Source organism: Panulirus ornatus, chromosome 52, assembly GCF_036320965.1.
Source record: "Panulirus ornatus isolate Po-2019 chromosome 52, ASM3632096v1, whole genome shotgun sequence".
In the NCBI taxonomy this organism is placed as follows: domain Eukaryota; kingdom Metazoa; phylum Arthropoda; class Malacostraca; order Decapoda; family Palinuridae; genus Panulirus; species Panulirus ornatus.
In genome coordinates, this window is record NC_092275.1 from 3974559 (window position 1) to 3997855 (window position 23297).

The 23297-nt window shown below is 44.3% G+C and overlaps 1 protein-coding gene and 1 pseudogene across 1 annotated transcript in view; both read right to left on the reverse strand.

Moving 5' to 3' along the window:
- The window catches only part of LOC139764961 (cystathionine gamma-lyase pseudogene), a 91337-nt pseudogene extending 70086 nt beyond the window's left edge, over positions 1-21251 (reverse strand).
- Positions 1-23297, reverse strand: part of LOC139764960 (intermembrane lipid transfer protein VPS13A-like) — a 1504808-nt gene that overhangs the window by 1480942 nt on the left and 569 nt on the right.

The window sequence follows — 23297 nt, forward strand, 5'->3', positions numbered from 1 at the left end:
AATCCATTGACAGCACGTCGACCCCGGTATACCACATTGTTCCAACTCACACTATTCCTTGCACGCCTTTAACCCTCCTGCATGTTCAGGCCCCGATCACTCAAAATCTTCTTCACTCCATCTTTCCACCTCCAATTTGGTCTCCCACTTCTCCTCGTTCCCTCCACCTCCGACACATATATCCACTTGGTCAATCTTTCCCCACTCATTCTCTCCATGTACAGAGCATCAGATTGGGGAAGAGCAGTGTGGTTTCAGAAGTGGTAGAGGATGTGTGGATAAGGTGTTTGCCTTGAAGAATGTATGTGAGAAATACTTAGACTGGATTTGTATGTAGCATTTATGGATTTGGAGAAGGCATATGAGAGTTGATAGAGATGCTCTGTGGAAGGTATTAGGAGTATATGGTATGGGAGGTAAACTGCTAGAAGCAGTGAAAAGTTTTTATCGAGTATGTAAGGCATGTGTTCGAGTAGGAAGAGAGGAAAGTGATTGGTTCTCAGTGAATGTCGGTTTGCGGCAGGGGTGCCGGATGTCTCCACGGTTATTTAATTTGTTTATGGATGGTGTTGTTAGGGAGGAAAATGCAAGAGTTTTGGAGAAAGGGGCAAGTATGTGGTCTGTTGTGGATGAGAGGGCTTGGGTAGTGAGTCAGTTGTTGTTCGCTGATGATACAGCACTGGTGGCTGATTCGGTTGAGAAAGTGCAGAAGCTGGTGACTGAGTTTGGTAAAATGTGTGAAAGAAGAAAGCTGAGAGTAAATGTGAATAAGAGCAAGGTTATTAGATTCAGTAGGGTTTTGGGACAAGTAAATTGGGAGGTAATTTTGAATGGAGAAAAAACTGGAGGAAGTGAAGTGTTTTAGATATCTGGGAGTGGATTTGGCAGCGGATGGAACCATGGAAGCGGAAGTGAGTCACAAGCGAAGGTTCTGGGAGCGTTGAAGAATGTGTGGAAGGCGAGAACGTTATCTCGGTGAGGAAAAATGGTATATTTGAAGGAATAGTGGTTCCAACAGTGTTATGTAGTAGCGAGGCATGGGCTATATATAGGGATGTGCGGAGGAGGATGGATGTGTAGGAAATGAGATGTTTGAGGACAATATGTGGTGTGAGGTGGTTTGATCGAGTTAAGTAATGAAAGGGTAAGAGAGATGTGTGGTAATAAAAAGAATGTGGTTGAGAGAGCAGAAGAGGGTGTATTGAAATGGTTTGGTCACATGGAGAGAATGAGTGAGGAAAGATTGACAAAAGAGGATATATGTGTCATAGGTGGAGGGAACGAGGAGAAATGAGAGACCAAATTGGAGGTGGAAAGATGGAGTGAAAAAGATTTTGAGTGATCGGGGTCTGAACATGCAGGAGGGTGAAAGGCGTGCAAGGAATAGTGAATTGGAACGATGTGGTATACAGGGGTCGGCGCGCTTTCAATGGATTGAACCAGGGCATGTGAAGCGTCTGGGGTAAACCATGGAAAGTTGTGCGGGGCCTGGATGTGGAAAGAGAACTGTGGTTTCGGTGCATTATATATGACAGCTACAGATTGAGTGTGAACAAATGTGGCCTTTGTTGTCTTTTCCTAGCGCTACCTCGCGCGCGTGAGGGAGTTGTCATTTCATGTGTGGCGGGGTGGCGACGGGAATGAATAAAGGCAGCAATTATGAATTATGTACATGCGTATATATGTATACGTCTGTGTATGTATATATAGGTATACGTTGAAATGTACAGGTATGTATGTGTGCGTATGTGGACGTGTATGTGTATGTGGGTGGGTGGGTGGGCCATTCTTTCGTCTGTTTCCTTGTGCTACCTCACTAACGCGGGAGACAGCGACAAAGTATAAAAAGAAAATAAAAATAGTATATATATATATATATATATATATATATATATATATATATATATATATATATATATATATATATATATATATATATTTATATATATATACCTTTTCTTTTCTGTCCGCATTAGTGAGGGAGTGACAGGATATCGCCTTATTCGCCACACTGTAGCTGTCATATACAACAACAAAACGATACCAGATCCTCCTATCCTACACCTGAGCCTCCCGGGAGGGCAACACTACTCTCGTATTCCCTGCGTGTTGTTGAGGGCGAGTAAAAGCGGCGGGAGTGAGGACCCAGAAACCCTCCTCCTCTCCTTTTATTTCAGTTTCTAAACGTCGGAACAAGAGCCATGAGAAGAATGATCCTCCTACGCCTTCAAGGCCCAGGCTGGTGGGTGTCTGAATGCGCTCTGATGGAATCAGGATGAGAGGAGAAACGTAAGGTAATATATTAGAGAAGTGGAGCCTAGATGTTCTGCCTTGGGTGAAACTAAGTTCATAGGTAAGGGAGGAAGTATAGTTTGGAGTAAAGTCTGGGGTTAGAATGAGGACAGGAAGGAGACGTAGGAATGTGTTAACGCGTGTAAGGAAGTAAATTCCATACTGCTGTGGGTGAATATGAAATTATAGTACGAGAGGTGGGGGACTGTGTGTATGTTTATGCACCCGGTAGCAAGTCACTCGAGTGAAGAAGAGAAAGAAGTATCTTAATAGAACCTGAGAGAGCGCATCCGCAATTTTGGAGCAAGGATCGATGACCAGCGGTGGAAGATCCGAATGCAAGAGAGGAGGTGATTTGGCCTTCGAGAGTATAACCTCAAGACATAGGATACCCACTGTAAATGAATGAAGTGAGTAAATGATGAACAGCTTGTTGAGTTGTGTGCTAAAAAAAAAAAATGGTGACTGGGATTAATTGGTAAAAAAAAAAATAAAGTGCATATATAAGTCTACGTGGGTGAGTGGGGTTAGAAGTGATCGGACTGGATTAAGTACTAATTGAGAGACGAACAAAAGAATAGACTGTTACGCTTGAACGTGCTAAGAAAGATAGATTGTTGGATGCCTGACCACTTCTTGGTGGAGGCGAGTGCGAAAGGTTCTAGGTCCAGGCTTTACGAAAACAGGAAATGAACATGAGCGGGAAGTGGGTGGTGAAAATGAGTGAGCTTGGAAAAGAAGCTTGTGTGCGGATATACCAAGTGAGATTGACTGATGAATGGTATCAGGTGCGATTCAACGAAACGAGATGAGTGGGTGGGGAAGGTAAGGTATTTAAGATTGAATAGCTTATATGAACGGGAGAAGCATGTGGCATGTGAATGGTGTGATGTGTGGCATTTAAGAACGGGTAATAAGTGATGAGACGAGGAGTTATGTTGCTAATGAAAGACAAAAGACAGGTGTATGGGAGATACCAGTAGGGAAGGAGTGTGAGAGACTACATGTAGAAGAGAAAGCTGTAGGACGTCATAAGAAATGTACAGTTATTTAAAAGAAAAAATGCAAATTAGAGATGAGGGTGAGATACTACTGGCTAATTTTAGGGAAAACAAGAAAATTCTTTGGAAGAAGGTAAATAAAATAGTGCAAGGAGAACAAGGGAACAAATGGGAGTAAATGGAGAAGTGCTAATAGAAAAAGAGATTAAATGGATATTTTGAAGGACTGATGGATGTGGTGGATGACAGGGTGGCAAATGTGGGGTATTTGAGATATGGAGGGATGCTGAGCGAAGGAGTCATGGCAAATGGTTTCGTGAAATGATAGAGTGATGGAAGGCTTGTGTAAGATGCAGCGTGGCAAAGCGGCTGGAATGGATAAGATTGCAAGTTAACTTCTTAGGAAAGGGGGTGAGAGCGTTGGTGACTGGTTAGTCAGGATTTGCAGTTTATCTATGGCTCAAGTGTGGTGCCAGATGACTGGCGGAATGTCAGCATAGTTTCATTAGACTATATAAAGGCAAGGGGAAGAAATAAAATGACTGAATTACAGAGGTATAATTCTCTTGAGCGTGCCTGGTAAGTTGTATGGGAGGGTGGTAGAAAATGCGTGAACCTTGTTTGCTCTGAAGAATTTCCCATATAAATAGAGAAAGAGAGGGATTTCTATGTGGGATTTATGGATCTGGAGCAAGCGTACGACAGGGTAGACAGAAATGCCCTGAGGAAGGTGCTATGAATATATGGTGTGGGAAGAAAGGTATTAGAAGCAGAGGCGTTTTTATTATGAAAGTAGGGCGGGTGTGTGAGTAGGAGACAGGATGGGTGAGTGGGTCCTGGCAATGGTGGGGCTGCATCTGTGGCGTGTGATGTTACCATGGCTGTCTAATCTGCTTATGGATGGGGTGGTGAGAGACATGAATCATGACCGGTCTTGCTGGATTGTTGAAGAAAGATAATGATCGAAATAAAACTAAATCTGATAAATGCAGTTGTAATAATGAACAAAAGTGATTATCTAAGAAAAATGCAAGATCTCCTGAGTGACCCTGAAACTTGCAATTACGACCTAGTCCTTTAAAGACGGTCAACGGTAATTTCAATCAGAAACATCCACTCAAAGGTAATCATGACTTGATAAAACAATTGTCTACAATTTCTCCTTCACTCCCATATATGTACGGTCGAATCAAGACACATGGTCATGAGAAGATTATGAGAAGGAGCAGGCTAGGAGAATGTGTCAGTGATGGATTACTTGAATGAGAAAGTTTTGGCAGTTGGATATATAATTGGAGGACATGGGGTGTTCAGTAAAGTTAACGGAACTGGTGAACAGCTTGTGGATTTGTACGCTGAAAAAGGACTGGTTATTGGGGTAAAAAGAGGGACATACACAAGTATACTTATGTGAATAGGAAAGATGGTCGCTGGGCATTACTGGATCACACACTAATCAATAGACGTGTAAAAGAGAGGGCTCTGGAGGTGAATGTGCTGAAAGGGGCAGCTGGTGGGATGTCTGATCATTATCTTGTGGAGGCGAGAGCAACCATATTTAGAGGTTTTCGGAAAGGAGGAAACATTATGGGTGAGAAAGGAGTGGCGAGAGAAAGTGAGCTTGGAAAAACAGACTTGTGTGAAAAAATACCAGGAGAGACTGAGTGTAGAATGGCAAAAGGTGAGAGTAAACGAAGCTAGGGGAGTGGATGAAGAATGGGAGAGGCATTTACGGAAGCAGTGCTGAGGTGTGCGACTGATGAATGTGGCACGCAAAGTGGGAGGTGCGGAGACTAGAAAGGGTATTGAGTGGTGGGGTGACGCAGTAAAGTTGCTGGTGAAAAAGAAAAGGTAATGATTGGAAGATGTATAAGAGAAAGTTGCAGGAGGTGCAGGGGCTGAAAAAGAGGGCAAATGAGGTGCTGCGGTGAGCGAGTTCAGTAAACTTAAGGGGAAATAAAGATGTTCTGGAAGGAGGAAAACAGTGTGCGAAAAACAAAAGAACAAATGGGAACATCAGTGAAGGGGCAAGTGAGGAAGCGGTATCAGGCAGTGATGAAAAGAGATGGAATGAGTGTTCTGAAGGACAGTTGAATATGTGTGATGTAGGGTGGACGATGTATGGTGTTTGGGTCAGGGTGGTATGCGAAGTGAGAGAGTCATGGTGAGTGGTTTGGTGAAGAGAGAAATGGTGAAAACCTTACGGAAGATGAATTGTGACAAGGCGGCTAGAGTGGATGGTATTGCAGTTGAACTTCTTCACAAAGTGAGTGACTTTGTTGTTGATTTGTCAGACAGGGTTTCCAATGTATGTATGGATCATGATGAGGTGCCTGAAGATCGGCAAGATGCGTGTATAGTGCCGTTAAATAAAAGCAGTGATGATAAAGGTGAGTTTTCAAACTAAAGAGGCATAAGATTGTTGTGTGTGCAGGGAAAGTTACATGGGAGGGTACTGATTGAGAGGGGTGAAAGCTTGTACAGCGAATGTTTGGGGAGGAACGATGCGGTTTCGGATAGAATGTGTGGATCAAGTGTTTGCTTTAAAGAAAGTATGTGCAAAATACTTAAAGAAACAAAAAAAAAATCATATGAGGAATTTAAGGATCTGGAGAAAGCATATCATAGGGTTGATAAGAGATGCCTTGTGTCTTAAGAATATATGGTGTTGGAGGAAAGCTGGTAGTAGCAGTGTGAAGTTTGTATCAAGGGTGTAAGGGTAGTGTACGACTGGGAAGAGAAAAGAGTGAGTGGTTCCAAGTGAAGCTTGGTCTGCGGTAGGGGTGAGTAATGTCACCATGGCAGTTTAATGTGGTGGTGGGAGAGGTAAATGCAAGAGTCTTGGAGCAAGGTGTGAGTATGCAGTCTGGTGGGGGATGAAGGGGCCTGGGAAGAGAGACAGTTGTTGTTTGCTGATAATACAGCACTGGTGGGAGATTCGAGGGAGAAACTGAAGAAGTTGGTGTGTAAAGAAGGACTTTGAGAGTAACAATAAATAAAAACAAGTTTATTATGTTTAGCAGGGTTGAGGAATGGGTTAGCTGGGGTGTGAATATGAATGGAGAAATACTGAAGGAAGCGAAGTGCTTTAGATACCTGGGAGTGGACATGACAGCAAATGGAACCATGGAAGCAGAAGTGAGCCATAGGGTGAGTGAGTAGGCGAAGGTTTTGAATGCAGTGAATGTGTGGAAAGACAGAGTCGTTATCTGCAAGGGTGAGAGGCAAAAATGAGTATGTTTGAAGGTATAGTAGTCCCACCAATGTTATATGGATGCGTAGCATGGGTACAAGATGAGGATGTGAGGAGGAGCTTGGATGTGTAGTTAATGAAATGTTTGAGGGCAATATGCAATGTGAGGTGGTTGGATCGAGTAAGTAATGAAAAGGTAAGAGATATGCGGTACCGAAAAGACTGTGGTTGAGATAGCTGAAGAGGGTGTGATGAAATGGTTTGCACGCATGGAGAAAATGAGTGAGGAGAGGTTGACAAAGAGGACACATGTGTCAAGCAGTGGAGGAATAAGATGGGGAAACTTAACTGGGGATAGAAGGCTAGAGCAAAATAGACTAAGTGGTCTGGGCATGAGCATGCAGGAGGGTGAAAGACATGCATGGGATAGAATGAACTGGATCGATGTGGTATACAGGGGCAAGTGAAGCGGTTGGGGTAAACCAGAGAAAGGTCTATGGGGCCTGGTTGTGGATAATAAGCTGTGGTTTCGGTGCATTACACATAGAACAGTTAAAGAATGGGTGTGAGTGGATGCAGCCATTCTTCGTCTGTTCCTGGCGCTACCTTTATAACTCAGGAGATGGCGATCAATTATATATATATATATATATATATATATATATATATATATATATATATATATATATATATATATATATATATATATATATATATATATATATTTATATATATATATATGGGAGGTGAGTTTGAATGGAGAAAAACTGGAGGAAGTAAAGTGTTTTAGATATCTGGGAGTGGATCTGGCAGCGGATGGAACCATGGAAGCGGAAGTGGATCATAGGGTGGGGGAGGGGGCGAAAATTCTGGGAGCCTTGAAGAATGTGTGGAAGTCGAGAACATTATCTCGGAAAGCAAAAATGGGTATGTTTGAAGGAATAGTGGTTCCAACAATGTTGTATGGTTGCGAGGCGTGGACTATGGATAGAGTTGTGCGCAGGAGGATGGATGTGCTGGAAATGAGATGTTTGAGGACAATGTGTGGTGTGAGGTGGTTTGATCGAGTAAGTAACGTAAGGGTAAGAGAGATGTGTGGAAATAAAAAGAGCGTGGTTGAGAGAGCAGAAGAGGGTGTTTTGAAATGGTTTGGTCACATGGAGAGAATGAGTGAGGAAAGATTGACCAAGAGGATATATGTGTCGGAGGTGGAGGGAACGAGGAGAAGAGGGAGACCAAATTGGAGGTGGAAAGACGGAGTGAAAAAGATTTTGTGTGATCGGGGCCTGAACATGCAGGAGGGTGAAAGGAGGGCAAGGAATAGAGTGAATTGGAGCAATGTGGTATACCGGGGTTGACGTGCTGTCAGTGGATTGAATCAAGGCATGTGAAGCGTCTGGGGTAAACCATGGAGGGCTGTGTAGGTATGTATATTTGCGTGTGTGGACGTATGTATATACATGTGTATGGGGGTGGGTTGGGCCATTTCTTTCGTCTGTTTCCTTGCGCTACCTCGCAAACGCGTGAGACAGCGACAAAAAAAAAAAAAAAAAAAAAAATATATATATATATATATATATATATATATATATATATATATATATATATATATATATATATATGGGAGAAAGAATACTTCCCACGTATTCCCTGCATGACGTAGAAGGCGACTAAAAGGGGAGGGAGCAGGGGGCTGGAAATCCTCCCCTCTCGTGTTTAAATTTTCCAAAAGAGGAACATAGAAGGAGGCCAAGTGACGATATTCCATTAAAGGCTCAGTCCTCTTCCTTGTTCTTAACGCTACTTCGCTAACGCGGGAAATGGCAATGGTATGAAAAAAGAAAAACTGAAACAGGAGTTGTGGGAGTATGTGATAGAGTGTACGAAAGTAAACTCTAGAATGATATGGGTAGAACTGAAAGTGGATGGAGAGAGATGGGTGATTAATGGTGCCTATGCACCTGGGCATGAGAAGAAAGATCATGCGTGAGTGTGTTAGCAATTGTGATGCACGAGAACGGGTTATAGTAATGGGTGATTTGAATGAAAAGGTGATTAATGTGGCAGTTAAGGGAATAATTGGTGTACATGGGGTGTTCAGTGTTGTAAATGGAAATGGTGAAGAGCTTGTAGATTTATGTGCTGAAAAAGGACTGGTGATTGGGAATACCTGGTTAAAAAAAGAGAGATATACATAAGTATACGTATGTAAGTAGGAGAGAAGGCCAGAGAGCGTTATTGGATTGCGAGTTAATTGATAAGCGCGTGAAAGAGATTTTTGGTTGATAATGTGCTGAGAGGTGCAACTGGAGGGATGTCTGATCATTATCTTGTAGAGGCGAAGGTGAAGATTTGTAGAAGTTTCCAGAAAAGAAGAGAAAATGTTGAGGTGAAGAGTGGTGAGAGTAAGTGAGCTTGGGAAGGAGACTTATGTGAGGAAGTACCAGGAGAGGCTGAGTGCAGAATGGAAAAAGGTGAAGGCAAAGGACGTAGGGGGGAGTGGGGGAGAATGGGATGTATTTAGGGAAGCAGTGATGGCTTGCGAAAAAGATGCTTATGGCATGAGAAGTGTGGGAGGTGGGCAGATTAGAAAGGGGAGTGAGTGGTGGGACGAAGAAGTAAGATTATATGTGAAAAGGAAGAGAGAGGCACTTGGACGATTTTTGCAGGGAAATAGTGCAAATGACTGGGAGATGTATAAAAGAAAAAGGCAAAAGGTCAAGAGAAAGGTAGAAGAGGTGAAAAGGGCAAATGAGAGTTGGGGTGAGAGAGTATCATTAAATTTTAGAGAGAATAAAAAGATATTTTGGAAGGAGGTAAATAAAGTGCGTGAGACAAGAGAGACAAGATGGGAACATCGGTGAAGGGGACTAATGGGGAAGTAATAACAAATAGCGGTGATGTGAGAAGGAGATGGAGTGAGTATTTTGAAGGTTACCTGAATGTGTTAGATGATAGAGTGTCAAATATAGGGTGTTTTAGTCGAGGTGGTGTGCGAAGTGAAAGGGTCAAGGACAATGGTTGGGTAAACAGAGGAGAGGTAGTGAAAGCTTTGCGGAAGATGAAATCCGACAAGGCCTTGGGTTGGGAAGGTATCGCAGTGGAATTTATTAAAAAAGAGGGTGAATGTGTTGTTTACTGGTTGGTGAGGATATTCAATGAATGCATGGCTCACGGTGAAGTGCCTAAGGACTGGCGGAATGCATGCATAGTGCCATTGTACAAAGGCAAGGACGATAAAGGTGAATGTTCAAATTACAGAAGTATAATTTTGTTGAGTATTCCCGGGAAATTGTATGGGAGGGTATTGATTAAGAGGGTGATGGCATGTACGGAGCATCAGACTGGGGAAGAGCAGTGTGGTATCAGAAGTGGTAGAGGATGTGTGGATCAGGTGTTTGCTTTAATGAATGTATGTGAAAAATACTTAGAAAAGCAAATGGATTTGCATGTAGCATCTATGGATCTGGAGAAGGCATATGTAAGAGTATATGGTGTGGGAGGCAAGTTGCTAGAAGCAGTGAAAAGTTTTTATCGAGTACGTAAGGCATGTGTACGAGTAGGAAGAGAGGAAAATGATTGGTTTTCAGTGAATGTCAGTTTGCGGCAGAGGTGTGTGATGTCTCCAAGGTTGTTTAATTTGTTTATGGATGGGGTTGTTAGGAAGGTGATGCAAGAGTTCTGTAGTGGCAAGTATGCAATCTGTTGTGGATGAGAGAGTTTAGGAAGTGAATCAGTTGTTGTTCGCTGATGATACAGCGCTAGTTGCTGATTCGGGTGAGAAACTGCAGAAGCTGGTGACAGAATTTGGTAAAGTAAGAGAAAGAAGAAGCTGAGAGTAAATGTGAACAAGAGCAAGGTTATTAGGTGCATTAAGATTGAGGGACAAGTCAACTGGGAGGTAAGTTTGAATGGAAAAAACTAGAGGAAATGAAGTGTCTTAGATATCTGGGAGTGGATTTGTCAGAGAATGGAACCATGAAAGCGGAAGGGAGTCACAGGGTGGGGAGGGGACGAAAATTCTGGGAGCCTTGAAGAATGTGTGGAAGGCGAGAACATTATCTCGGAAAGCAAAACTGGGTATGTTTGAAGGAATAGTGGTTCCAACAATGTTACATGAATACGAGGCGTGGGTCACAGATAGGTTTGTTCGGAGGAGGGTGGATGTGTTGGAAATGAGATGTTTGAGGACAATATATGGTGTGAGGTGGTTTGATCGAGTAACTAATGAAAGGATAAGAGAGATGGGTGGTAATAAAAAGAGGGTGTATTGAAATGGTTTGGTCACATGGAGAGAACGAGTGAGGAAAGATTGACAAAGAGGATATATGTGTCAGAGGTGGAGGGAACGAGAAGTGAGAGACCAAATTGGAGGTGGAAGGATGGAGTGAAAAAGATTTAGAGCGATCGGGGCCTGAACATGCAGGAGGGTGAAAGGCGTGCAAGGAATAGAGTGAATTGGAACGATGTGGTATACCGGGGTCGAAGTGTTGTCAATGGATTGAACCAGGGCATGTGAAGCGTCTGGGGTAAACCATGGAAAGTTTTGTGGGGCCCGGATGTGGAAAGGGAGCTGTGGTTTCGGTGCATCATACATAACAGCTAGAGACTGAGTGTGAATGAATGTGGCCTTTGTTGTCTTTTCCAAGCGTTACCTCGCGCGCGTGTAGGGGGAGGGGGTGTCATTTCATGTGTGGCGGGTTGGCGACTGGAATGAATAAAGGCAGTATGAATTATTTTTTTTTTTTCTTTTTTATACTTTGTCACTGTCTCCCGCGTTTGCGAGGTAGCGCAAGGAAACAGACGAAAGAAATGGCCCCCCCCCCCCATACACATGTATATACATACGTCCACACACGCAAATATACATACCTACACAGCTTTCCATGGTTTACCCCAGACGCTTCACATGCCTTGATTCAATACACTGACAGCACGTCAACCCCGGTATACCACATCGCTCCAATTCACTCTATTCCTTGCCCTCCTTTCACCCTCCTGCATGTTCAGGCCCCGATCACACAAAATCTTTTTCACTCCATCTTTCCACCTCCAATTTGGTCTCCCTCTTCTCCTCGTTCCCTCCACCTCCGACACATATATCCTCTTGGTCAATCTTTCCTCACTCATTCTCTCCATGTGCCCAAACCACTTCAAAACACCCTCTTCTGCTCTCTCAACCACGCTCTTTTTATTTCCACACATCACTCTTACCCTTACGTTACTCACTCGATCAAACCACCTCACACCACACATTGTCCTCAAACATCTCATTTCCAGCACATCCATCCTCCTGCGCACAACTCTATCCATAGCCCACGCCTCGCAACCATACAACATTGTTGGAACCACTATTCCTTCAAACATACTCATTTTTGCTTTCCGAGATAATGTTCTCGACTTCCACACATTCTTCAAGGCCCCCAGAATTTTCGCCCCCTCCCCCACCCCATGAATTATGTACATGTGTATATATGTATATGTCTGTGTCTGTATGTATATATATATATATATATATATATATATATATTATATATATATATATATATATATATATATATATATATATATATATATATAATATATATATATATATATATATATATATATATATATTTTTTTTTTTTTTTTTTTTTTTTTTTTTTGGCTTTCTCGCCATCTCCCTCGCTCGCGAGGTAGCGCAAGGAAACAGACGAAAGAAATGGCCCAACCCACTCCCATACACATGTATATACATACGTCCACACACGCAAATATACATACCTACACAGCTTTCCATGGTTTACCCCAGACGCTTCACATGCCCTGATTCAATCCACTGACAGCACGTCAACCCCGGCACACAACATCGATCCAATTCACTCTATTCCTTACCCTCCTTTCACCCTCCTGCATGTTCAGGCCCCGATCACACAAAATCTTTTTCACTCCATCTTTCCACCTCCAATTTGGTCTCCCACTTCTCGTTCCCTCCACCTCCGACACATATATCCTCTTAGTCAATCTTTCCTCACTCATTCTCTCCATGTGCCCAAACCATTTCAAAACACCCTCTTCTGCTCTCTCAACCACGCTCTTTTTATTTCCACACATCTCTCTTACCCTTACGTTACTTACTCGATCAAACCACCTCACACCACACATTGTCCTCAAACATCTCATTTCCAGCACATCCATCCTCATGCGCACAACTCTATCCATAGCCCAAGCCTCGCAACCATACAACATTGTTGGAACCACTATTCCTTCAAACATACCCATTTTTGCTTTCCGAGATAATGTTCTCGACTTCCAAACATTCTTCAAGGCTCCCAGAATTTTCGCCCCCTCCCCCACCCTATGATCCACTTCCGCTTCCATGGTTCCATCCGCTGCCAGATCCACTCCCAGATATCTAAAACACTTTACTTCCTCCAGTTTTTCTCCATTCAAACTTACCTCCCAATTGACTTGACCCTCAACCCTACTGTACCTAATAACCTTGCTCTTATTCACATTTACTCTTAACTTTCTTCTTTCACACACTTTACCAAACTCAGTCACCAGCTTCTGCAGTTTCTCACATGAATCAGCCACCAGCGCTGTATCATCAGCGAACAACAACTGACTCACTTCCCAAGCTCTCTCATCCCCAACAGACTTCATACTTGCCCCTCTTTCCAAAACTCTTGCATTCACCTCCCTAACAACCCCATCTATAAACAAATTAAACAACCATGGAGACATCACACACCCCTGCCGCAAACCTACATACACTGAGAACCAATCACTTTCCTCTCTTCCTACACGTACACATGCATTACATCCTCGATAAAAACTTTTCACTGCTTCTAACAACTTGCCTCCCACACCATATATTCTTAATACCTTCCACAGAGCATCTCAACTCTATCATATGCCTTCTCCAGATCCATAAATGCTACATACAAATCTATTTGTTTTTCTAAGTATTTCTCACATACATTCTTCAAAGCAAACACCTGATCCACACATCCTCTACCACTTCTGAAACCACACTGCTCTTCCCCAATCTGATGCTCTGTACATGCCTTCACCCTCTCAATCAATACCCTCCCATATAATTTACCAGGAATACTAAACAAACTTATACCTCTGTAATTTGAGCACTCACTCTTATCCCCTTTGCCTTTGTACAATGGCACTATGCACGCATTCCGCCAATCCTCAGGCACCTCACCATGAGTCATACATACATTAAATAACCTTACCAACCAGTCAATAATACAGTCACCCCCTTTTTTAATAAATTCCACTGCAATACCCTTTCATCTTCCGTAAAGCTTTTACTACCTCTTCTCTGTTTACCAAATCATTTTCCCTAACCCTCTCACTTTGCACACCACCTCGACCAAAACACCCTATATCTGCCACTCTATCATCAAACACATTCAACAAACCTTCAAAATACTCACTCCATCTCCTTCTCACATCACCACTACTTGTTATCACCTCCCCATTTGCGCCCTTCACTGAAGTTCCCATTTGCTCCCTTGTCTTACGCACTTTATTTACCTCCTTCCAGAACATATTTTTATTCTCCCTAAAATTTAATGATACTCTCTCACCCCAACTCTCATTTGCCCTCTTTTTCACCTCTTGCACCTTTCTCTTGACCTCCTGTCTCTTTCTTTTATACATCTCCCACTCAATTGCATTTTTCCCTGCAAAATTCATCCAAATGCCTCTCTCTTCTCTTTCACTAATAATCTTACTTCTTCATCCCACCACTCACTACCCTTTCTAATCAACCCACCTCCCACTCTTCTCATGCCACAAGCATCTTTTGCGCAATCCATCACTGATTCCCTAAATACATCCCATTCCTCCCCCACTCCCCTTACTTCCATTGTTCTCACCTTTTTCCATTCTGTACTCAGTCTCTCCTGGTACTTCCTCACACAAGTCTCCTTCCCAAGCTCACTTGCTCTCACCACCCTCTTCACCCCAACATTCACTCCTCTTTTCTGAAAGCCCATATAAATCTTCACCTTAGCCTCCACAAGATAATGATCAGACATCCCTCCAGCTGCACCTCTCAGCACATTAACATCCAAAAGTCTCTCTTTCGCGCGCCTGTCAATTAACACGTAATCCAATAATGCTCTCTGACCATCTCTCCTACTTACATACGTATACTTATGTATATCTCGCTTTTTAAACCAGGTATTCCCAATCACCAGTCCTTTTTCAGCACATAAATCTACAAGCTCTTCACCATTTCCATTTACAACACTGAACACCCCATGTATACCAATTATTCCCTCAACTGCCACATTACTCACCCTTGCATTCAAATCACCCATCACTATAACCCGGTCTCGTGCATCAAAACCACTAACACACTCATTCAGCTGCTCCCAAGACACTTGCCTCTCATGATCTTTCTTCTCATGCCCCAGTGCATATGCACCAATAATCACCCATCTCTCTCCATCAACTTTCAGTTTTACCCATATTAATCGAGAATTTACTTTCTTACATTCTATCACATACTCCCACAACTCCTGTTTCAGGAGTACTGCTACTCCTTCCCTTGCTCGTGTCCTCTCACTAACCCCTGACTTTACTCCCAAGACATTCCCAAACCACTCTTCCCCTTTACCCTTGAGCTTCGTTTCACTCAGAGCCAAAACATCCAGGTTCATTTCCTCAAACATACTACCTATCTCTCCTTTTTTCATATCTTGGTTACATCCACACACATTTAGACACCCCAGTCTGAGCCTTCGAGGAGGATGAGCACTCCCTGCGTGACTCCTTCTTCTGTTTCCCATTTTAGAAAGTTAAAAAAAATACAAGGAGGGGAGGATTTCTGGCCCCCCCGCTCCCGTCCCCTCTAGTCGCCTTCTACGACACGCGAGGAATGCGTGGGAAGTATTCTTTCACCCCTATCCCCAGGGATAATATATATATATATATATATATATATATATATATATATATATATATATATATATATATATATATATATATATATATATATATATATATATATATATATTCCCATGAGTCCACGGGGAAAATGAAACACGATAACTCCCTAAGTGCACTTTCGTGTAAACATGTTTACCAAATGGCGTCTTAGCATCGTCTTTTCGATGTATATCAACTGACTTATATTTCTCTCTTGTGTCTCCCCTGATGATGTGATTATTACACGAAAGTGCACTTGGGAACTTATCGTGTTTCATTTTCCCCGTGGACTCATAGGAATATCTTGATCACGCGCAAAATTGTGATCCTTTCCAATATATATATGTTGTTCGCTGATGATACAGCGCTGGTGGCTGATTCATGTGAGAAACTGCAGAAGCTGGTGACTGAGTTTGGTAAAGTGTGTGGAAGAAGAAAGTTAAGAGTAAATGTGAATAAGAGCAAGGTTATTAGGTACAGTAGGGTTGAGGGTCAAGTCAACTGGGAGGTGAGTTTGAATGGAGAAAAACTGGAGGAAGTGAAGTGTTTTAGATATCTGGGAGTGGATCTGGCAGCGGATGGAACCATGGAAGCGGAAGTGGATCATAGGGTGGGGGAGGGGGCGAAAATTCTGGGGGCCTTGAAGAATGTGTGGAAGTCGAGAACATTATCTCGGAAAGCAAAAATGGGTATGTTTGAAGGAATAGTGGTTCCAACAATGTTGTATGGTTGCGAGGCGTGGGCTATGGATAGAGTTGTGCGCAGGAGGATGGATGTGCTGGAAATGAGATGTTTGAGGACAATGTGTGGTGTGAGGTGGTTTGATCGAGTGAGTAACGTAAGGGTAAGAGAGATGTGTGGAAATAAAAAGAGCGTGGTTGAGAGAGCAGAAGAGGGTGTTTTGAAGTGGTTTGGGCACATGGAGAGGATGAGTGAGGAAAGATTGACCAAGAGGATATATGTGTCGAAGGTGGAGGGAGCAAGGAGAAGAGGGAGACCAAATTGGAGGTGGAAGGATGGAGTGAAAAAGATTTTGTGTGATCGGGGCCTGAACATGCAGGAGGGTGAAAGGAGGGCAAGGAATAGAGTGAATTGGAGCGATGTGGTATACCGGGGTTGACGTGCTGTCAGTGTATTGAATCAAGGCATGTGAAGCGTCTGGGGTAAACCATGGAAAGCTGTGTAGGTATGTATATTTGCGTGTGTGGACGTATGTATATACATGTGTATGGGGGGGGGGGGTTGGGCCATTTCTTTCGTCTGTTTCCTTGCGCTACCTCGCAAACGCGGGAGACAGCGACAAAGTATAATAAATAATAAAAATAAATAAATATATATATATATATATATATATATATATATATATATATATATACATTGAAGGCTCTAGTTACGACCATAAACTCACATGAGGAATGGGCCTTAAATGATAAAATTAAAAGTGATTAAAGAGAAAAAGAAAAAAAGAAAACTATATCAAGAGTTCTGAAGGTATCGAAATACTTCTCTTTCTAGGTAAAGAGTTCCAAAGTTTCGCGGTGTAAGGGAAAAAGAAAAAAAATCACACCAGTCCTTGAATGGGTAACACGGTCACAGTCATCATGAGGCTCCTAAGCCTACCGGATTTTACACAGCGTGGGTAATGGCGGTGGCATAGAAGCATTAGCACTTGTGGGGTAGAAACCAAAGTAATTTCTATGTAAAAGGGAAAGTGAACCAACAATGGAGCGCAGGGCAAATGAATCAACTGGCGAGGCCAGAATACGAAGCTGATACAGAGCTTTGCTTTCGAATCGACTCTCTCTCCAGTATGTAGAACCAGAACCTTTCCATATGTGTGAGCAACACTCTAAACAAGGTTGGGTCAGTCCTTTCTATTACGGGAACAATGTTCAATAATAGAAAAAAAATCTACGGCGTCTGAATATGATTCCAATCTTCTTAGAGGCAGACTCAGCTAGTTGTGTAATGTTAGGTTTCCATGACACAGTTTTTTTTTTATATTGAAGGTTCCAGTCACGAACCAAAGTCCACATCAAGGCCGGACCTTAACTGAAATATATAATTATGAAACGGAAAAAGAAGATACATAGAAAAGTATTTACGAATTTTGAGATAGTGATAGAATTGTCTTTTGAAATGTACCAGGTCACAGATATTGGGAAAGACATGAAGAGACAGAGAGTTCCAAAGCTTCGAGGGTGAAAGATGCCACCAAGATATAAGAACCATGGAAGAAAGATACCGGGGACACTGGGATACCCATACTGGGGACACTGGGATACCCATATCGGGGACACTGGGATACCCATACCGGGGACACTGGGATACCCATACCTGGGACACTGGGATACCCATACTGGGGACACTGGGATACCCATACCAGGGACACTGGGATACCCATACTGGGGACACTGGGATACCCATATCGGGGACACTGGGATACCCATACCGGGGACACTGGGATACCCATACCAGGGACACTGGAATACCCATACCGGGGACACTGGGATACCCATACCGGGGACACTGGGATACCCATACCGGGGACACTGGGATACCCATACCTGGGACACTGGGATACCCATACTGGGGACACTGGGATACCCATACCGGGGACACTGGGATACCCATACCGGGGACACTGGGATACCCATACCGGGGACACTGGGATACCCATACCGGGGACACTGGGATACCCATACCAGGGACACTGGGATACCCATACCGGGGACACTGGGATACCCATATCGGGGACACTGGGATACCCATACCGGGGACACTGGGATACCCATACCGGGGACACTGGGATACCCATATCGGGGACACTGGGATACCCATACCGGGGACACTGGGATACCCATACCGGGGACACTGGGATACCCATGCCGGGGACACTGGGATACCCATATGATGGTGTATTACTGCTGGACCATTCAACGTAATTGTCCTGGGTCAGCTCACCGTAAGAAGTCTTTGAAACGTGAGATGTCTGAGTAAATGAACATTGGATCAATGATATATATCTTTCTATGTTTGTTTCGCCATTATCTGACTCTACGGATGTAATTTAATCATAAATAAACAAATCCTACTTGTATGAAGCCATTTTCTTTTAACCAAAAAGGCAACAATTGTTGATTGGTATTCATCAATCTTTGTGCCCGATCGGTTGTATGCATAGCAATTAGGGGTATACCATATTTCGATTACCAGAGCTGACACGAGAAAATCTGGTGACACATTAGAATCAGCGACCAAAATGTACTGAAAAATAGGCCTGATATATCAGGCACCAAATTCTGTGTGACCCTATATCATCTGTTGAGAGAAAATCGTCATAAAGGGAAGGAAGACTGTAGGAGACAGGAAACAACCTTGGGGGACACCGCTGATGACAGGGGAAGAGCGGGAGATTCATCTATCGTCAGCTACGGAGACAAATCGACCCGACAGGAAGCTAGATATGAAGCAACAAAGTAAGGAAGGAGAGCCAAAACAAGGGAGCTTATGAGACGAGTCCTCAGTGCCATGCCCTGTCAAAAGCTTTTGGTATGTTCAGTGCCACAAAATAAAAAGAAATTCTCCAAATCTCTCGTAGACGACGACCATACATTAGTCAGATAGGAAAGGTTAATCCCCAGTGACTCTTGCCCTGTGAAAGCCTTGCTGGTGATCAAAGAAAAGACATATTTAAGATCTTTCAGAAAAGGGAAGTTGTGGGGGGATTCAAAAACTTGAAAATTGTCCAAATCAAAGCAACATGACGATAGCTAGAAGCAAACAATCATCCCTCTTTGGGACGTTTGTATCAATGTATGCTTCCAAAGAGAAGGAAAACTTCTGATATCCAAACAGAAGTGGAACACACGAGCGAGTACACTCTCAAGTTCAAAGGCACACTCCTTCAAAACATGGAGTTGGGATGCCATCTGGTCTATATGGTTTGCCTGTGTCGAGGTACAAGTACTTTTCCGACTGTAGGGAAAATTACATAAAAGGGGCATAGGATTAATAAGACGAGCGTCAGGGGATGAAGAGAAGCTACCGTCATTCAAAGTAAAGTTGGAGGAGATAAAAGAAACCTCTCAGAACAGAAAAAATGCTTTTTCAATGGGAGAGACAGTTGTAGTACCGTCAGAATGGAAAAGGGAAGGAAGGGTAGTGTGACGGAAGTTCTTTGAGACGTTTCTGGCTAAAGACCCGAGACACCTTTCACTGGATGAAGAGGAGAGGTTGTCGCACTTCCTCTGGATGTAGAAACGCATCACCTCACGGCTGACATACACTGATTTCAACCTGAGATGACAACTGAAGGAAGGAGTCTTCCAGGTTCAGTGTGCCACGTCCTGATCCCGGATGGGCTTAGAACAGCAACGGCTGAAGGGAGAGGGAGACTTAGATTCTTTTATAAGTTGTGACTGACATGACGCTTGCAAAACATGCCAATACAAAGGACATCTCGGGTGAAAGAAAAATAATGTGGAAATCTATCAGTCTCACAGGTATCTGTAGACCTGAGTCTCAAAAGAAGAAAAGTTATAGGAAGAGGGAAAGGCGAAAGGAAAAAGGGAAACCCAAACCTTAGCTGATCGACGGAGGAGGAGGAGGAGGTATCGTAACGACCAACCCTCGAGTGGCAGGTCTCTACACAGAAACTGTAGGAAGCAGCAACCATACAGGTGCCTCGGGTCTAAGCCTTTGGGGCAAGGATACCTGTAAATACTTCACGAGAACATGGGCCAAATTAATACCTATAGAACAGAGAGAGAGAGAGAGAGAGAGAGAGAGAGAGAGAGAGAGAGAGAGAGAGAGAGAGAGAGAGAGAGAGAGAGAGAGAGAGAGAGAGAGAGAGAGAGAGCGCAAGCAACATGGCGGTGTACAGAAAGGGAAGGTCGAAGAAAGGTGACGCCTCAAGAAGTAACGAGAAGGAAGGTTTTTGATTCCTTTTAGTTAGTACAGAGGCAGCGGAGGAGCCATTCCAGCTGTATGTAAGCAGTGCACAATGCTAGCACGAACAAAACCCTTCTACACATGAAACAGCTGATCGCAAGAAAATTGGTTACAGCACCTATGAACCGTCCGCCACTTTTACCAAGAAGACTTTGTGGTGTTGGTTACGTGCAGTTTCCAGAGCAGGTGGAATATATGGTTTTATCCCAATGTGTTTATGTCATTATTCTGGAACTGAATGGAGAGAAACCAGTGACTCACAGGGATCCAGGGGGATAACATGTTTTAGCACAAACATATTTTACTAAGTTACTGCTTCTCCATTCTGAAATGTTGCAGAGGTCTCAACACACACACACACACACACACACAGAGAGAGAGAGAGAGAGAGAGAGAGAGAGAGAGAGAGAGAGAGAGACAGAGAGAGAGTACACTATGTTAAGCTCCGGAGAAAGAAAGAACCAGTATCAGGAGGAGGCGAGAGAGGAGAGTCTGGAGATGGAAAATGATCGCTCACAGAGGAGGCGATAGGAGAGAACCTTGAGAAACAACACTGGTGATATAGTAAGAGGGGGAGGGGATGTTGCTCCATCAATTGCTACACCAGAGGAACGTCTGGGTTTTTAGACAAGAGGCGAAATAGGCGAACAAGGATCGTAGCTGACTTCGAGGCACACTCCCTTGAGACACGAGGAGGTATGCCATCTGGGACAGATGCTTTGACCATACGGCGGGCGAGGGGTAGTAGAGGGAAGACCCCTCGTGAGGAAAGAATAGATGTACAAGTCCAGTGGGAGGAAATGGAGGAAGAGGATTACAAGCAGAATCATCGAAGGATGAATCAGAGGAACGTAAGTTACCAATAAGAGAGGCTTCATCATTGGGAGAGTTAGTAGAAGACAGATTGGTCGGAGGAGCGGAGGAAACGTTGAATTAAATCAGACATTAGAGATGCTTTTGGTTGAGGAGCGGAGAGATTCGTCTTGGGAAGACAGCAGGTCAGCACACCTTCTGTTCATGAAGGTTTTGCTTAACTTTACGAGGAACATGTCTGTTGTCGTTCTCGGCAGAGATGAAGGCGGAGTGGGCATGAGGGGAAGGTGAGAGCGTCGTGGCCTGGTAAAGCTCTGTCCCTCATGCGACAGGCACGAGAGCAAGGGCGACCAGACCAAGGCTATGGGTAAAGGCTCAGCACAAGATGGGAGGCCGAGCACTTTCCTGCTGCAGTAAACTCCGCTACACGCTCAGCTCAGCCTCGCCAAAAGCCTCGCCAGACGAGAGACAGAACTCAGGGAAAGACACAAAAGAATTTTCGTAGCTTAGTCCACTCAACCACATTAAATGATCAGTATATAGGTTTATATATACGGGATATGTTTATATATACGGGATATGAAGGTACATCTTCAAAGCGGGTACTGAGACGAACTAAGAGGGGGAAGAAGGTTGAGATTATGTAGCAGCAGCAACGCACACGACCGGAAGCAAGTAATAAATCAGCTCTAGTGTGTGTGTGTGTGTGTGTGTGTGTGTGTGTGTGTGTGTGAGAGAGAGAGAGAGAGAGAGAGAGAGAGAGAGAGAGAGAGAGAGAGAGAGAGAGAGAGAGAGAGAGAGAGAGAGGTCGTGAGGGTCAGGATTATGGATAGGATGGAGGACACTTGCCTCCAGATTATTAAGAATGGAGAACGTGAGCACCTTCGTCCCCCCCCACCATCTGTAGGGGAGGAGTTCAACCATTCCTTATGGTCTATCATGAAGGATCTAAGGTGGAGGTGCTCAGCACCAGATACTCACATCCCCCCCTCACACAGATCAGGTAACAGACCTGTGTCATATAAGGGCATTAGCCCCTCCCCGGGTCATGTGACAGGATCTGTGTCATATAAGAGCACCAAACACTCCTACCTCTCTAGGCATCAGGGGCCAGTGTCACGGCACATGACACTCCCCGAACCTCCAGGGTCAACCACCAGGGCTTGTGTCAGTGTCTGGTACAGACCAGCCACCTCCCCCCCCCCACACCCAAACCCACCAAGAGTCAAATAACAGACCCTTCCCGGCACCCCAGGGTCACGCAACAACGCCCGTGCCATGGCCAGCAAAAGACATTACCCCAGGGTTGGCCACTGGGACCAGTATCATATACAGCAAGTCAAATCCCGGTTCCCCCAGGGTCAGGCAACGGGACCCGTATCATATAGAGCAACAGACAATCCACCCCCATCCCCTTTCCCGGGTCAGGCAACGGAACCCGTATCATGTACAGCAACAGACAATCCCCGGCTCCCCCCAGGATCAGGCAAACAGGAACTGCGCCATGTACATTACCAGACACTCCTCTAGGGTCAGACAACCGGAACTGTGTCATGTACAGCAACAGACGATCCCCGGGCCCTTAGGGTTAAGCAACAGGACCCGTGTCATGACAGCAACAGACAATCCCCTCCCCCCCCACCCTCCATGGTCAGGCAAAAACACCAATGTCATACACAACAACTGGTCAACCCCCGTCCCCCAAAGGATCAGACAGCAGGACCCGTGTCATACACAGCAACAGACGATCCCCCCAGGGTCAGACAACAGGACCCGTGTCATGTACAGGACCAGACGATCCACCCCAGGGTCAAACAACAGGGCCCGTGTCATGTACAGCAACAGACGATCCCCACCCCCCAGGGTCAGACAACAGGACCCGTGTCATGTACAGCAACAGACGATCCCCCCCAGGGTCAGACAACAGGACCCAAGTCATGTACAGCAACAGACGATCCACCCTCCCAGGGTCAGACAACAGGACCCGTGTCATGTACAGCAACAGACGATCCCCCCCAGGGTCAGACAACAGGACCCGTGTCATGTACAGCAACAGACGATCCCCCCCCCAGGGTCAGACAACAGGACCCGTGTCATGTACAGCAACAGAC